Raw genomic sequence first — 16,979 nt, 5'->3', positions numbered from 1 at the left:
AGCAAAATACCATTATTTTGATCTATAAATCAAGATCTATAAATGAAGAATTGTTATGCATATGTAGAGATAATGAAAATAAAATCCTATTCTTTAGCTTGTCAAGCATTGATTTTGGCCAACACAGAGGAAAAGCCCAACACATTGATATTGGTATGATTTCCAATCAAGGCATCTATGAAATAGTAAAGATCTATCACTGGCTAATGGTCAAAATCCAAATAAACTGTTACAATGGAGAAGTTTGCTGATGCTGGGCTGCATACAACAGCCCACAAAAGAATATGCATACAGTATTAAATAAGCTGTTTGCTGAAATGTTATTCTGGAAGATGCACCATGTGCATTGCTAACAAAACAAAACAAAAGATTATTATTTTGAGAGGGTCTTGTGGGGGGTAAATCGTTATTTGTTCTATTGTTACTTAGTCTATTACACTCATCAAGCTTTGCAATAACTGTTACTGACTCAAGAATGACAAATATCTGTACATTTTTATTATTCTGTACCTAAATATTATTCTTGAATACGCACACAAAAAAGTAAACTGTGACAACACCAATCTTGAACACACTATATTAACGGTAATTGGCAGCCTTTCACAGTTATTTTGCAGAATTGCACATGTTTATTTAAAGGCAACTGGCCTCCACCACTAAAGCAAAGTAGCATCACAGGAGGCAAAAGCCTCCACAGCAGACCCGCAATTAGAGAACAGGCTAACCAAAGGAAGCCCTACTATGAAGGATTAAGTTTGGCCACAGATTTCCAGCTAAATTAAGTGGACAAGGAAAGCTGAGAAAATCTTGACATAGTATACTTAACCGATGCATAGAACTTTACAGCTTTTAAGGTGTAAAACAACCACACAAATATCAGTTCTGGATAGACATTACAGTGGTACCTCGCAAGACGAAATTAATTCGTTCTGCGAGTTTTTTCGTCTTGCGAATTTTTCATCTTTCGAAGCACGGATAAAAAAAAAAAAAGCACGGAACAAACTTGCAAGACATCTTGCGAAGCAAGCCCATAGGGAAATTCGTCTTGCGAAGCAACTCAAAAAACGAAAAAACTCTTTCGTCTTGCGAGTTTTTCGTCTTACGAGGCATTCGTCTTGCGAGGTACAACTGTATTGCATACATATTCTGGTGAATCCGAGCAAAGGAAATTGTTTTTACATTGTGATGTTTAAATAAATTCACTGGGTAATTATATGCAACAGCAGATCCACATCGTACATTCATAATACATACAATGCACAATTAAGGACATGGCTTTCCTCCAAAGAATCCTGGGAACTGTAATTTGTTAGGGATGCTGAAGCTGTAGGTCTGTGAGAGGGAAACTACAGTTCCCAGGATCCTTTAGGAGAAGTCATGTGCTTTAAATGTATGGTGTGGACCTGCTCAGAGTAACAGAAAGAACTTTGGAATGTGATGTGGTCAAGTGAGAAATACTATCATGCAACAACAGAGAAGACACCCTTGCTGCTGTTTTCACTTTTCCTTAGTTGACTTCATTACTGTGTCATTAAGTACAGAGAGCAGGGAGGGGTATATGTCTTATAAAACAGGAATAAAGTTCACCAGGGATAAGACACAGCATACCATACAAGTACTGTCTGAACCCAAAGAGAGCAACAGTGAAACCATTTTTCAAGCACCTGTGTTTTTCCCCCTTGTCCAAAAGATCATAGCCTTATGTTAGCTGCATGACAGAATTCATGACTCTTTTACCAAACAGTAAATTCCACCATTAATAGAAAATAGATCAGAGTGAGAAAATACGAAGTCACACAAAACACTGCAGGGTGAAGTGAAAATAAAATGAGTACCTTTGGCCCGATACAAAATTAAGCATTAACTTTAAAAATGAAACTAAGAGAGAGAGGCAATAGGCACAGTTTACAACTTTTAAGCATTGTTGATATTAATCAAGTTTCTCTAAACCTGGATGGGCTGGTTCATTAGTATTCACTAGTATTAGGTATGATGGAGGTGCCAACATGAAATATGACTAAGGGAAATGTACAATTCAGCTCTGTTAGATCTGTAGCAGGAACGTGCTGGGTGGGTGGTGGAAAGACCCTGAGTGAGAGACAGGGAATGAAAGAACTCCAAGAATGAGAGTTCCCAGGTGAGAGGCAGGAGGGCCCATCATTTTCTGTATGAGACAAGGGTTAAGATCTACCTTCAAGAGAGGAGTCTTTCACCCCATCCATATCTTTCTCTGTTTTTTGTTATTATTTAGATTAGTTTCTTTCATCTTATTGTATTCTTTTAAAAAAGCTTTAATAAAAACTTGATACTAAAAACAGACCACCATTAGTAGAGCCCACAATTACTGCAGAACCGAGACGCCTACCTTGCTAAGGTCATATGAAATTCCCATTAAATTTCAATATAACATGCACACCATTGATCTTTCGTGGGCTGTACCCATCAACTCTAAGGAGGAAAAATTGTTCAGTGACACTTGTATGAATTAAATGCCAGCTCAGAAAGCAAGTGTCAGCATTAAAAGGACAGAAACGACTGATATTACTCACTTAAGCAGAGGAATAGCCCATAAAAATGTAGTACACACTTCACAGCATGAAGTCACTTGAGTAATTTTTCTGTTGAAACTTTTATCTACATAAAAAATCAACTTTTAGCAATTACTTTTCCATGTATGTAAAGCAAATGCTAAATGAAAATTTGTTCTTAATCAAGTCACATCTTAAGGGCAAGATCATGGAAAGATAGTCCTAAGGTAACAGCATAAACAAGAAACTAAATCTATCTAAATGGGAAAAGTAATTTACATCTTGTGCCCAACATAAGACACCTTTTAAAATCAAATTACATAACCTTAATCAAAACTGACTTATTCTTGAGGCTTCTGCAGAACAAGATCAACTCCAAACAATAAAAATAATGACAACAATCATGGCTGCATGACAATAACAGCAGTAGCATCGTTTAAATGATGCATGTACAAAATGTGAGTTGATGTCATTATTTGTAGACATCTGAACTGATAACGTATTTGTGTTCAGTACAGCATCTGCTTTACTTTGCATCTCATGAATGAAGAACAGTGGTAACGGAGAGGCTAAGCAAAGGAAGCTAGGCCAAAGAAATGTAAAGAACAGAGAAATTATTCAGATTGTTATTGTGCCAATTATGCTTGTAAAGTATGCTTTTGATAAGCATGTATTAGCACGGCAAACCTCCACACAATACATTCCTCCTTTAACACAATACATAAAAAGACTCCCCTGTCTCCATCTAACTATTGGATGCAGACAGGTTTGGTAGGTGGGTGGGATGCTCACCTATCAATAATCTGAAGTCCCAGTAATATTAGGTGTCCCCCTTTTGCCTGTGCAGTTGGGAATAAAACAATGTGGGGAAAGGCACTGGTGCAATGCAAGCTCAAAGAATAAGGTGTTCAATGCTTATAACAAGTGCGCTTTGGGATCACTACAGATCTTGCTAAATTTGAAGGTACTTTTGACACCTGGGTTTTTTGTTTGCTTGTTTAATATAATGGATAGCTTGTTACTATTTTTCACATTCTTTATGGGGTGGGTACCACGTTAAGAAATGAAACTAACTCTATGTTCCCCAAAGCAACCTTAGACTTCCACACCACCCCTCCCACACACGACAACAAAGCAGTTAGAAAAATCAAACAGAGGCGGATATCAAAAGCAATGTGGTATGGCTTTGTCATTAACCAGGGATAGAGGGAAAGTCAATAACCAAGCAGGTTACTTTCTAAAATCCAGGACTTGTCTAAAATAGGTCTTTGCACCCCAAATTACATTTATAAAAGGTAAATAAGGGGATTTTTTTTAGTCCTCATAGCTATTGTTAGAATAGACTTTTCTACTTTTCATAGCTCAGATCTCCTCAAATTGTAGCATTGCTGAAATAAAATTCAAAACCCACCAGTATTTTTTCTGTATCCCAGATTGCTTTCTTTCTATTTGCACTTCTGCACATAGAAAGTGTTCCTCCATTTAATAAGAAAATGAGAACCAGTAGAATGAGGCTGAAAAGCAGCCACATCTAGGCTATGAAACCAAGTTGGTCCTATGAAAAATTCACATATGCAAGATAGAATCAAACCCTCCAAATAAAACTGAAACAGCCAATTTAAATTCAGCCCTGCTGAATGAGAGGGCCATCAAGTCCAGTTCTTTTCCAACATGGACAGCCAGATGCCTATGGAAAGTCACATATGCAGGTCCTGAAGGCTAAAAGCCCATCCCCATTGTATGCCCCCGGGCCCTTGTATGCAGACATGTTCTTGTGCAGAAGATAAAGATTCCATGTTGCAGTCACATCTAATGAAAAAACAACTAACTCTTTTTTAAAACCATCTAATATATGAGTGGAGAATTCCAGGACCAAGCAAGACCCCTCCAGGTTGCTACTTGACTCTTGGAACACCACACTGGGCCTTCTATCAGAACCTCCAAGTGTCCCTATTTTCCAGGGATGTCCCTGATTTAGAGAAGTTGTCTGAGCTTCTAATCTGATCCTGGAATGTCCCATTTTTCCTCAGGATGTCCCTATTTTCAACGAAGGAATGTTGGAGTGTATGGAATTATCTGATCCCTGAGCTGTCTGAAGGCAATCCTATACAGTACAGTGATACCTCGGGTTAAGTACTTAATTCGTTCTGGAGGTCCGTACTTAACGTGAAACTGTTCTTAACCTGAAGCACCACTTTAGCTAATGGGGCCTCCTGCTGCTGCCGCACTGCCAGAGCACAATTTCTGTTCTCATCCTGAAGCAAAGTTCTTAACCCGAGGTAATATTTCTGGGTTAGCAGAGTCTGTAACGTGAAGTGTCTGTAACCTGAAGCGTATGTAACCTGAGGTACCACTGTATAGGAAAAGTTTTTTATTTTTAAAAATTAATGTTTTATTGTTTTTTATGTATGTTAGAAGCTGCCCAGAGTGGCTGGGGCAACCCAATCAGATGGGTGGGGTATAAATGGTAAAATTATCATTATGGAATGGGACATCTCTATTTTCATCAGAGAAATGTTTGAGGGCATGCACTATACACCCTCCTTGAGTGCTTTAGCTTGGTTGGAATTTTGATTAAGTTTCATGGTTGCCTGGATGGAGAGATGAGAGGAGGATAGCTTTCCTGTGGTGAGGATGTAGGCTGAACAAAGATGGGAGTAACATACGTTGCTCCTCCCACCTTTGTCTCCGACCCCGCCCACCAGTGGTATGCAACCCCTAGAAAGCTACTCATGAGAGAATGCAGCCCTTTGGCTGAAAACTCACTTCTGACCTAAGGTGAATGCTTCCTAAATTACACATTGTGTGGATATTCACTTTCACCCTTGAACCTGTTTCAGTGGGTGACTCCAAGCCCGAGAGTTATGAAAGGAGAAAAGTTGTTCTCGGTCACCACTGTTCTAAGTTTTATAAAGCTATTATACTCTTGTTTTTCCTCCCTAATCTAAGAAAGGTGCCCCAATCTCTTGATGGTTACCAGTGGGATATAAATACGTAAAACAAAAATGTGAAAGCAACAAATAAGCCACTGTGGATAAATGTCAACTCTCAAGAAAACACATTAAAAGCACTGGAGTGGATTCAAAACAAAGCTGGGCAGACAAAGATTTGAGAAATGCATCGTACACCATGAATCAAGTCTTGTAAATCAATTAATCAATAGTTATTTTTAAAATGTGTTGATCATTAAATGAAATAATGAAGTAACACTGAGCTCTGTAGTTACTATTCCAGTCCATGAGCCAGATTTGCTGAAAGGAATTGGGCACCAATGCAGATGGGTTTGTCAGAAGCATGGCTAATCCCCATTTAATCTTTCACACTATGGCCAAATATTTGGCCTAGCACTGGAAGAGAATCAGCAGCACCCTTCGGGGGGAGGGGGGATGCTCTTCTGCTGCCTTCTTTTTTAAAAATAAAAAGGCAGAAAAACAACAGAAGGAAACTTGCATGCATTAGCCTCTCTTGCCACAGAAATTAGCCCATGAACCAGATGATGTGATTCTTAATTGTTCTCGTGCTCATACCTCCCTCTTTTACCAATGCAAGTCTTAACTGAACAAGATTGTGACAGCCTTACTCTGTAGAAGCTATTGCAAGGCAGAAGATATGTATTCCTACACATTCTACTCTGGAATAGATTCCACTGAACACAAAGGGACTTGACTTCCAAGTAGGCACGCCAAGTAAACATGTGAACACTTTGTTTGGGAGCAAGTCCTTCTGAACTTATTCCTTCACTAGCCTACATAGGATCATGTTTCACATGACACATATTAAAAATACTGGTACATATTTTCGACTAAAAAAACCCAGATCAACGGGATTCTTTGGTAAAACAAAGCACAGCTGTTGGCATGGCAACTTTATAAAATAGCTTCCCCTGCAATACCAGGTCTCCCTCAGCATGCAGCCTATGTATACAAACGTATCTGCTGCTAGAGTATAGCTGCATTCAACTGAGGGCTGGCATTACCCTTAGACAGAGTGAGAAAGCTATCTCAGACAGCAGGTGCAGGGGAACACAGAGAAGCAGCAAGGTCCTGGAGGACAGTGCTAGATATGTCATGTGGCTTGCCCTGTGCCCCTTAAGGTAGTCCGCTACCCTCAGGTGAAGTGGAATGAGAACACTGCCCCATCATGGTTTCTGTGCATGGAAATGGGTGGGACACCATCTTGCTATTCGCAGTAAGCAGCAAAGTGTCTTGGGCTGGAGGGCTGGAGGGACCATGGGATAATACATAACATCACTACACATAGCTTATTTATAGCATTTTTAAGCTCTCCCTTCAGATCACATAGTGTAGTTTCAGAGGGTGGGATGAAAACACCAGTCTTAATATTGCTCTTCTGCCCTAGACAACATGCCATATTTTTTTAAAGAGAAGGATAGGAACATTACAATAAAAAGGCACAGAATGGTTATTTTTGGTATTCTTATTATCAAGCCGCCCCTGCTTTCTCACAGCAGCTCTATAAATGCAATGCTCTTAATACCGAAACATTAAAATATATCTGATTATACATTTCTGGTAAGTCACTGCTTTTTCTGTTCTGAAGATAAACCTAAGGCTTCCTGCTGCATTTCAAACCAGAGCTGGGAAAAACCTCAGGGTTGAAAATTATCCCCTGTGTTGCCATGTCACAATATTTTCATCATTTCAACAGGAAGCTCAGGATCATTAACTTTAAATTGCAATGATACAAGAACCACAACATTGCCTTGGAGGCTGACTTAAAAGGACAAGTATGGCAACATAAATGTAAATGTTCTCTACCAGCTGGGGGGGGGCAGGGAATGCCTACAGTCTCCAAGCACATTCTATACTTTCAGACTTGGCTGAAAGATGCAATTGATCTGTGGAAGATGGCAGAAATATGCATTATGCCACTGTTCATGAGAGCATGCCGTAATACTGGTATACAGTATTATTCATAACACTACAAACGGTCAAACAGTGGAATTGCAGTTGTCATGTTCAAGGCTCAGCTTGCGCCAAGGTTCACCAGGACTTAGCTTTAGCATATTTTTAATAAGTCAAGGCTCAACCTTGGAATGTGTGAAGTAAAAGAAAGAGAAGGGAAAAGGCCCACGAACAAGTTCAGAGTGCATTTCTATTACCACCAAATAGAGAGTCTCCCACACACTTTAGGTTTCCCACTGTGGCTCAAGCTCTGGTACATTCCAAGCAGATGTCCTCTGAAGGACTTTAAGGCCTAAAGTGTGGTATTCAACTAAGTTTTGCTCAGAGAAGACCTATTGAAATTAATGGATCTAGCAATCATGCTCATTCACTTTAATGGGGGGAAATTAGTTGCATACAGCCATTATTCACAATCCTATTCAACCCCATAGTAGTATTTATAGGGTATTAGGCTTGAATGGAAGGGATGCGGGTGGCGCTGTGGGTAAAACCTCAGCGCCTAGGGCTTGCTGATTGCATGGTAGGCGGTTCGAATCCCCGCGGTGGGGTGAGCTCCCGTCTTTCGGTCCCAGCTCCTGCCCACCTAGCAGTTCGAAAGCACCCCTAAGTGCAAGTAGATAAATAGGTACCGCTTTATAGCGGGAAGGTAAACGGCGTTTCCGTGTGCTGCGCTAGTGCTGGCTCACCAGAGCAGCTTCGTCACGCTGGCCACATGACCCGGAAGTGTCTCCGGACAGCGCTGGCCTCGGCCTCTTAAGTGAGATGGGCACACAACCCTAGAGTCGGACACGACTGGCCCGTACGGGCAGGGGTACCTTTACCTTTTAGGCTTGAATGGAAACTTGGAGACCAAGAACACAGCAACTACAGCACCCCGGACATACAGCTGTGTTTGCCTCTTTTTAAAAGATATCCAAGGAGTACCCACTGCCCAAGGCAGCCTGTTCCAATCAAACATATCCTACTGTTAGAACATTTATTCTAATATTACAGCCCCGCCCCCAATAGGAGTACAGATTTAGATACATCTATAAGGAATCATGTCTGTTTACATGGGAGGACTGTGAAGGTTCTATCAGCTGAAAAACAGCATTCTCTCTAAAATAGCTTAGCAGTGCTTATGCCATGCGCCTCGCTTGCGCATACAATTTGCTTATAAGCAAAATTAATCTCCTGCATATTTTACATGTTTAAAACAAGAGCCGTCCATGTGGTTTTTTTGTGTGGTTTTTTTAACTAAACTATTTTCTCTCGTTAGATGACTAATCAGTCTTCTGCCTGCTTTGAGAAAAGCTTCAGCACGATGGTATCTGGCAGGAAATAATTTTTTAATGAAATAATTGTGCATTTGTCTGGCCCTTGATAGAGTATCAGTTTCTATTATGAATGCCTAGAAGTTCCTCAGTGTATCTCCAGTAACAATCAGTGATTACCTTAATATCATCAGAATTAGCTAACTTCTCAATGTAGATAGATTATCGGTCCATCCACACACACACCCTTATTATCAGGGCAATGGTATAAAACTCATTAAGTTAGCTTTAGGAATCAGTATTGCTGAAAAGATTCAAAGCCCCATGGACTTGGCATGGATGGTGGCTCTGGGCTCTTCTGGAGTTTACGAAGACCAGTTCCAAGATGTAACAGGTATACTAGACTCCTGACAGTAATGCTTACATTTCATTGTGTTCTTTTCTTTAGAGAGCCCTTGAGATAAGCCATTAAAAGTAAATAATGATGAGTCTCTTACTTGTACTACACACACACACACACACACACACACACACACGTGCATACGTTATATATAACTTATACCATTTTTGTTTATTGAATGGAGAAGGGAGGCATAAAATTACTACTTTTTGAAAGCATGTTTTCTTATCCTTCAGCAGTTCACCCTCATTAAAAGCTGATGGAATAAACTGGATAATTAATTATGCTAAGAAGGAAGGGATAAATGACCTTATCCAAAGGCATGCTGGGGCGTGTATTTCCTTTTTGGATCCTGCAAGTCTTTTTAAATTATTATTTTAGTAAAACCCGCCTAGAACTGCTCTAGTCTCTCACTGGATTCCATTAGCAGTGATGACTATCTCCTTGATGCAACAGCCGCTTACTTCTCGTTTCCTTGGCATTTTGGTTAAAGAATAGCTGTGATTCTATGTATCATGTGGCTGAATGGCAATGAGATATTGCAGCCTGAAGTTACTATTATGGAATCATCTTATTAAATACAGAGATTCTGCAGCGGCCAGGGGTAGCCAACCATCCATGGCTTGCAGGTGAAATGAAACAATAGTCCAGCACATTATGCAAATGTATTATTGCATAAATTTCCATGGATTGCCAAGAATGGTGCGTCTGGTGAAGCAAACTCTAGCCCAAGACAGCTTGTGCCACCAAAAATTGCCTTTTTCATAGCTGCATATAGGTACTAGTAGGCTATGGGGTTCTTCTGTGGAATGTTAAAATCTCACTTGCACCATTCATTCTCCAGTAAATATTACCATGATTACAAATTATGTTATTTGTTATGTTACTGGCATCTGAGCACTTTGTCAAGCAAGCTTCTTAAAGTGCCCCAGGGCTCTTTTCCAGAAATTCGACATCTATTTATGCAACAATTCTGCAAATAGATTGTTGCCTTTACACCAACACCCATATGCATATATTGTTTTTCCCAAACACAAAAGCATTAATTAGTGACATAGAAATTATCACTTCCTTATTACAAGGATACTGAAGCAAGTGGGAAATGGTCCATAGGTCCATTTATAAATCACCTCCTTTGCCTGCAGAAGGTCCAAAGTTCATTCATTGCATTTTCCTATTAAGGGTCCCAGGAAGTAAGAGAGGAAAAGACTTCTGACCTGGAGAGTTGCTAATACTCAGCCAGATGCACCAATATTCTGACCTGGGCATAAGACATGGCTTCATATTTTCCTGCAAAAAAACCAGCCTCACATTCCAGTGCATTATGGAGCCTTGTAGAAATGGTTTCTGTGCAGTAGTACTAAATAGCATCATAACTGGCCCTGTGTTTCAGCAGCAGGAATAAGCCACACAAAGTCACATTGGAATGCATCAGCACTGAACAGTGTTGACACGGGCTTAGTTGCTAATCAAGTAAATGCACTTCATTCTAGGTACATGCACTTGATATGAACTTCCAAACACAGGTTTATGGTCAATATATTGGTCCCCTTAAACAAGCACTTCTCTTTTTCCTGTCACCATCAATGCAACAGTTGGGGCATTTTCAATCAGTCCACTCTGCCATCCATTGTAGCAGCTTTCACCACCCTGCGGTCCTCCAGATGTTTCTGGACCACATCAGCCCCAGACACCACAGTTACCAGGGTGAGCAAGGTTAGATTTGATATATATATCTGGACTCTGAGGCATTTCTTCATGTGCCTCCTCCATGTGAGGTCTGGAGGATGGAAACAGGCCTTTTCTGTAGTGGCTCCCCTTTTGTGGGATGCTCTCCCCAGGGAGACTTGCCTGGCACCTTCATTATACACTGTTAGGCGCCAGGCAAAAACCTTCCTCTTCAACCAGGTCTTTGGTCAATTAATATTTTACAGTCTTTTAAGTGTGCTTGTAGGAGATATTGTTTAGTTGTTTCTGTTTTAACTATTTATTTGTGCCTTTATCTCATGGTTTTATCTTGTGAACCAACCTGAGATCTTTTGATGAAGAGTGGTATATAAATCAAATCAATCAATCAATCAATCAATCAATCAATAAAGTGTTATGGGTTAGTGTGGAAACAGGGATCCCCAGATCCCTGGATGCAAGATTTCCCCCTCTAGATTCTGGGGTCCTAGAATTTAATCAAAGCTGAGCTTTTTTTTTCAGCCAGACAGAGATGATGGCCCTGCCATCTACAAGGCAAACGCAGAGGGGGAGGTTGCCTGGGAAACATGGGCGTGGAGTCACACAGAAAAAAAGTTGTCCTTTTTTTGGCAAGTGAACACACATGAGAAAACAGGGAGTAGGGAGAACTCCATACAGTGCTGGCTCTACGAAGCTGCACTGAGAGACCAGTGGCCATGATTGGCTGCTGCATTGGACCCAACCTTGCTGAAACGATGAGAGGAGCAACGAGAGAGACGCTTGGGGGTGTAATGTTCTGTACCCCCCTCTATTGAAGGCTTCTGGTGTAAACGTGTGAATAAACCATATTTCTAAGACTCTGCCAACTTGGCTATGCCTTGATTTTCCAATGGAAACAGAACCTGGATCCTTGCTACTGCTCAGCAGGTGTGGGGTGTTAAGCAATATGTAATTTACACACCCACCCATCTCTCTCGTAGATTACTATCTATTTTTTAACAGCTTGTCATTTCTAGTTGGCAATGGAGGATCGTCTTTTAAGGCAAATGGGCCAATGCCCCACCAACTTCATCTTGCCCTCAGCCACCTGTCACTTGCCCTGCCGTCATATTTTTCTCAAAGGCATCCGGTTGGCCACTGTGAGAAGTGGATGATGAGTTGGGCCATTGGCCTGATCAAGCAGGCTCTTCTTACGTTGTTAGCTTCCTCCTTCTTAGTCTCAGTGTTGCTCTTATAGAATTCAGCAAGGAGGAAGATGGGGACATTACGAGAATTAGTTGGCTCTGGTTCCACCTACAGTTGACCTCCCTGCCTTCTGCTTTACCAGTCCCCAATGCAAAAAGTACTGGCCACCCCTGCTAGTTGGAAAATGTCACATGAGAACACAATAGTCCGAGTGCTCACATCTCAACCCTAGAAATACTTCTGCTTGTGCATTACTTTGTTTCCTCCCAACCCCAAATCAGAATACTTTGGGCCAAGCTATATAGGTTGTGTTCAAAGTTCCACCAGTAATAGACCAAATGATATAAATCATAGAGGAAGTCGGGCTTCCAACAACGTTATGAGGGTCCACAATATTCACACTGGGTTGTCAGCATTCTAATGATGGATTCCTGTACCTTTAACAGAAATTTGACAGGCAGAAATTAGCAGAAAATGTGCAGATCCCAAGCCTGGAATGGATTGTTGGGTAAAGATCCACCTTCTTCCTTTTGGGCAACCTTTAACAGCTCAATACCTTTGCTAGAGAGGAAGTTAGTTAAATTCTCTACGCAATGCTAGATTGAGATACATTTTGCCCACATCTGAATTTAACTGAGTGCTAGACTCCCTTTCAGAATCAGATGGTTGCCACACACACCCCCAGGACCACAGAACTCTCCAGCTGTACCTGATGCATACAACCTGGAAACAGGGAAGGCACTAGGACATGGAAGAGTCCAGGCAGGCATGGATGCAGGAACTGTAACCTAGGCAATTAACAACAGGCTGCTTTCTTCTACTTTCGCCCCCTCCCCTCCCCTCCCCGCTTTCCTTCCTTCCCTCCCTCTCTCACACACGCGTGCACAGAGCCAGCATTTCTCTCTCACACACACGCGCGCGCGCGCGCGCAGACACACACACTTTAACACCCAAACTGTCAGCTTCTGCTTTGAATCTCCCCTCTTCAAATACAGCCACTAGCAAGCCTCACCCCCTCCCTCCTCCGTCTCTCCAGCCCACACACCCCTAATGCTGCCAACCTCTTGTCTTACAGGGGAGAATGGATGTTCAGCGTTAACTCCTTTTAAATGACTGCTTTGGGGAGAGATCAAGGTGCTATCCATCTCCCAGAGAAAACGCTGATCACCACAATAGTGTCTCGCCTCTCAAAGCGGGGCGGCAGCCTGCCTTGCACTGCTGGAGGGACACAACATGCATCTGCACCTACAATCCCCGAGAAAGAAAAAAAGATCAATAAAGTACCGAAAACGTGCTGATCGCCTGCTTTAGGCCAGCCAGGGCGGGAGAAGGGATGACAATATTGGCCTTTGCTTTTGGGTGTTCTCCGGATTTCAGGTTTTAAGGCACAGTACATCACGCATTTTTCCTCCAGCTTCTCTCTCCTACGCCTTCGCCCGCCCCCACCCCAATAAAAGAAGCAAAAACGGGGGGGGGGAGAGAGAAACCGGCAAACAAACAGAAGGGGTGGGAGAAGAGGAACTGGAAAATGGGGCGGAGGGAAGAATATGTAGTAAGGGGACAAACAAAGAAGGTAAGGAAGCGTCATCCCTCTCTCGTCTGCCAAAAAGCCCCTCGCAGCCCATCAATCCGGCGCCTGCAAAGGCTGCCCTGGGCCAAAGGTGCTGCTACTCGGCACACGCCTCTGGAGCAGCCAGCGAGCAGAGCCGGCTCCCTAAAGTCACTAGTCCACAATCTACGCCGCTGCCGCCGACGCCACAGAATAAAACGTTCATTAAGACTGTGCGTTCAGGCTTACCAACATCCCTCTCTTTATAAGACAATAACGGAAGAACAGAAGAAAAAACATTCCCACCCCCCACAGCCGTCTTTATTTTTTTAAAAAAAAAATAGGAAGGGTTAGGAGCCCAGAAATTACATCATTTCTTTAATACAGGTAAATAAATCAAATTGGGAAAAAGCGATTTTTTTCCTAAAGACAACTTTGGAAACATAGGATAATCGAGACACAGACATATGGATATTTATAGACCCTCGACCAGCGGTCCAAGGGTCCTCCGGAAGCCTTACCTGTCAGATAGCATCCTGGAAGTGCGGAGAGAAAGCCTCAGTCCGCTCAAATTGCACCACTTCGGCAGGTTACTATGGAAATAGTCTTCAGGATGATTTAGAAACCAGCCACCTCCATCCTTCTCTTGCACATGCCGCGAAGGCTACCGATCCCAGGGCAGCCGAGAAACCGGAGCCAAAAGGTACCCCCGGCTGTGTGGCTGCCTGCCTCTCTCTCTCTCTCTCTCCCTCTGTCTGGAGGAGTCGCGCCGCCTGCCCCCTTCCTTCCTCTGCCTTCCTCTCTCTCTCCCCCGAGGACTCGGCGGGGCGATCAGATCTTCTCCCGGCTGCCGGAGCCAGGAAGTGGAAGGACAGTCTCACACCAGCAGCCCCAGCCCAGCGCTTTGCAACGAGAAGAGCTGTTTCCTAGCCACACAGCTGGAATTTAAAGGGGAAGCGCCTGTGCCGGCTCCCCCTTCAATCACCTAAAAAGAAAAAAAAGAAGGAAATATCAGCAGGGGGTCGGGAGGGGACGAGGAGGAGGAGGAGGAGGAAGAAGAGGAAGGAAGGTGGTCGCGCAGAGGAAAGTTTCCGGCAGGAACAATGCAAAGCGCGTGCGGAAAGCCGAGGTTTCTACGCAGGTTTCGATTCTATTGTTTATATTCAATGCTTCTACATTAGGAATGCGCATCCAGCAGCGCAGCAGCATCCAATGGTTGGAGCCAAGCATAGCTGTCAACGTTTTCCTTTTTTTAAGGGAAATTCCCTTATTCCGAATAGGATTCCTTGCAAGAAAAGGGAAAAGTTGACAACTATGGAGCCAAGTTAAGGGATGGGTTTTTAAAACAACAACAACAACGCGATTTGCAAACTTACCCTGAATCAAATTGGTGTGAGGGTGGGGAATCAAGACTGTTTTTTAAAAACTGAGCCAAGAAGGCCAATGAAAGAGTTTACACCCAAAGTATACTGGGAAAGAAACTCCTAAATTGGGGCCCATGGAATGACATGCAATTCTAGACTGCTTTAGTATCCAGACCAAGGGAAGTAATAGTACTGCCCTATTTAGCCTTAGTCAGACCACACCTCAAATCCTGTGTCTAGATGTGAGCACCACTGTTTAAGAAGGGTACTGACAAGCTGGAACATCAAGGGTCTGGGAACCATGCCTTATGAGGAACGGTTGAAGGAGCTGGGTATGTTTAACCTGGAAAAGGCAGGAATGAGAGGTGATATGATAGTCATCTTTGAATATCTGAAGGGCTGCCGCATGGAAGATGGAGCAAGCTTGGTCCCAACCCCCTTTTTTCTTTTTCGTAAGGTAGCAAGCTTGTTTTCTGCTGCTCCAGAGGATAGAACCCAAACCAATGGATTCAAATTACAAGAGAGGAGATTCGGACTAAATGTTAGGAAGAACTTCCTGAGGATAAGAGTTGTTCAGCCATGGAATCAGGCAGAGGGCCTTCCCGGTAGTGGCACCCTCCCTGTGGAACACCCTCCCTTCAGATGTCAAAGAGATAAAGAACTACATAAGTTTTAGAAGACATCTGAAGGCACCCCTGTTTTGGGAAGTTTTTAATGTTTGATATCTTACTATGTTTTATATATGCTGTAAGCCACCCAAAGTGGCTGGGGAAACCCAGCCAGATAGGCAGGGTATAAATAATAAAAGTAGTAGTACCTTGGAAGGTGGTGGGCTCTCCTTCATTGGGGGTTTTAAACTGACATTAGATGGCCATCTATCAAGGATTTTTTAGCTATGATTCCTGCACTGCAGGGAATTGGAATTGATGACCCTTGTCGCCTCTTCAAACTCTACAATTAATTGTATGATTCTATGTATATGTGTACAGACACTTTTAAGCATAATTTTCACTTGTGGAGGTTAATGTATTACAGAAAGCTTGTGAAATCAAATATACATTCCATCCCAGTGATTTACACTCAAATATGGGAAAATATCTATGTTCTATAAGTGGTCTGAGGATGCACACTTACTTGTGAATGAGGCTCATTGAATTCAAGTTGGTCTTTCTTCCTTGTAGAGAGCACAAAGTTGGGTTCCGAGTTTGATGCAGACTGCTGTATAAGCTCACATCCACACTGTGCTTTTAAAACACATTTAGTAGCCACTTTAGCAGCCATGGCTCCATGACACCCCCACCCCCACCGAAATTTGGGAACTGTAGTCTACTCCTCACAGAGCTACAATTCCTAGCACACTTAACCAAATACATTTCTCAGGATTTGGGGGGAGAAGCCATGTTACTAACTCCTGGCTCCAAGAGGGCTCCTGTGCCTTTGTTGTTGTACAAACAGCTAAAATCTCTTCTCCAAAACTACTGAAAGTTCAGGTGCCCTGTCGTCTTTTCCACCTCACCACCCTAGCCTTCATGTAGAAGGTTCTAGTATCATTATTAGTCCTGCTCTTACTGCCTTGACACCAACCTAACGTGTAGCAGGTGAGAGTTTTCCCAGCACAGAGATGAGTGGTGGGAAAAGCACCACCTGCTTAATCTCTGCTTGGCAGAAACTGCTGTTAAAAAGAAGGCCCAGGGTCACTTTTCCAAAGCGGCCCATCTTAACTAGGAAGATGCAATCCAAATGTTCACTTCTCACCCATGGCAAGCAGTGTTATTGATTGGTGGATGGAAAGCAGGGGGCACGGGATTCTTCCCCTTGCCACCCCATTATTACTTAGACACATTTAACTCCGGAATATAATTGGGCTGTCTGTGCAGACATTGTTGCAAGAAGCTGCGTGCACACCTGCTCCCAACTAGACACAAAGAAGAGAATGAAAAGCCCATCAGGTGCCCAGACTATCAAGTTCCCAGGACTGACACCGCTCAAAGCAAAACCTTCACGGCTGCTCGAGGAAAGGGCCGGGGAGCCAAACAAAAAAATATATACACAGATGTGCCTTTTCAACTGTTCTGCTTGGTAGATTTCC

The 16,979-nt window shown here is 42.6% G+C and overlaps 1 protein-coding gene across 8 annotated transcripts in view; it reads right to left on the bottom strand.

Annotated features, from left to right (window-relative positions):
* Positions 1 to 14,793, bottom strand: part of NAV3 (neuron navigator 3) — a 430,775-nt gene extending 415,982 nt beyond the window's left edge. For 2 of the 8 annotated variants that reach the window (XM_081929086.1, XM_081929090.1), the window contains exon 1: positions 14,048 to 14,791. The gene's annotated coding sequence lies outside the window, so the exon portion shown is untranslated. Of the gene's footprint in view, positions 1 to 14,047 lie in introns of all 8 variants that reach the window. The other 6 variants (XM_081929089.1, XM_081929093.1, XM_081929094.1 and 3 more) reach the window with 4 other exon arrangements.
* Between the last annotated feature and the right edge of the window lie 2,186 nt (positions 14,794 to 16,979).

The sequence above is a fragment of the Podarcis melisellensis genome (genome assembly GCF_964234715.1).
Source record: "Podarcis melisellensis genome assembly, chromosome: 10".
NCBI classification, from domain to species: domain Eukaryota; kingdom Metazoa; phylum Chordata; class Lepidosauria; order Squamata; family Lacertidae; genus Podarcis; species Podarcis melisellensis.
Note: the sequence above shows the minus strand (reverse complement) of the source record. Positions and strands in the feature narration are given on the sequence as shown.